The sequence below is a fragment of the Wasmannia auropunctata genome, unplaced genomic scaffold (assembly GCF_000956235.1).
Source record: "Wasmannia auropunctata unplaced genomic scaffold, wasmannia.A_1.0 LD336090.1, whole genome shotgun sequence".
NCBI lineage: Eukaryota > Metazoa > Arthropoda > Insecta > Hymenoptera > Formicidae > Wasmannia > Wasmannia auropunctata.
In genome coordinates, this window is record NW_012026800.1 from 4841159 (window position 1) to 4842341 (window position 1183).

Below are 1183 nucleotides of genomic sequence, written 5' to 3' on the forward strand. Positions count from 1 at the left end.
TCTTGTTTAATATTTAGAAATTTTTCTGAAAAGTTATTTGTATCTTTATTTGTATAGACATTATCGCTCTGCTTTTGATATAATTGCATTCGCAGACGCCCATCTACCTCAACTGCAGTACAACGCAGTTCATAACTAATACTTAAACTATCTGAGCAACGTTCGCATACATTGGAAGGCAATTTATCACCTGGAGAAATCTATAAACACAAAGAATATAATATTATTTATATATTTTGTAATAAAAATGCAAGTTTAATAGTTTAAACGTGTCAAAGAATATCATACATCTTTTAAACTTACTTTGATCATTGGTAAACATGTCTTTATTTTCTTGAAAATATTTTTGTCTTGAAATATTGAAAAACAGTTTCGAGACTCTTTTCCACATAAACGGCATACCTCGACTTTCTCGTCTTCATTAGCCATGCTTGCAGTATTTTTATTAAAAGTTTACCTTTGTAATCATTTCATGCCTCTGCAAAGATTTTTGTCTAAATAAGATCAAATGCTCTATTTACAAAATATATATGTTTTTTCTATTAAAAATAAATAATTACGGAATAAATCTGTTTCATTATCATAAATTAATCGTTAAATGCAAATTATGTGTTTTTACAAAAAAAAAGATCTTAATGTACATTTAATGAAATTAATATTTTGAGTAGAATTTTTGTGGTCGCAATTAGAAACAGGATAGAAAGCAAAATCTGACGTACGGCAAAGGCGTACGACAAAGTTAGAGATATAACGTACATGCAGAAACTGTTCAGTAATAATATTTGCTGGAGTGTCGTCTCAGTTTCTGCACGTTTAGCAGATTCCACAGCTACACTATATTATACACAGCGCGGTCAAGTTTTTTGCTCTGAAAAATGACAATTAATACGCAACTATATGAGAAAGAAAAGTGAGATCCCGTAAAGATCAAAATTTTGCTCCTACTTTGAACATTAATTTTAGAAGATATGTAAATTTTAGAGGATTATAATAGGTTCTAATTTATATGGGAACATATCTCCTACTTTGACCTCTAAATGCCCTTATAGAAAAGTATTACTGAAACGATCGGCCAAAATATTACTGGCAGTAATTTACAGTAATTTATTACTGAATATCTTTCAGTAGTTTCAGTAATACTTACAAAAAAAATATTACTGAAACTACTGAAAAACTTCGAGAT

General features: G+C 29.1%; 1 protein-coding gene across 1 annotated transcript in view; it reads right to left on the reverse strand.

Annotated features, from left to right (window-relative positions):
* LOC105447985 (zinc finger protein 525-like) overlaps window positions 1-1183 on the reverse strand; it is a 2621-nt gene that overhangs the window by 991 nt on the left and 447 nt on the right. The gene's annotated exons all lie outside the window — the stretch shown is intronic.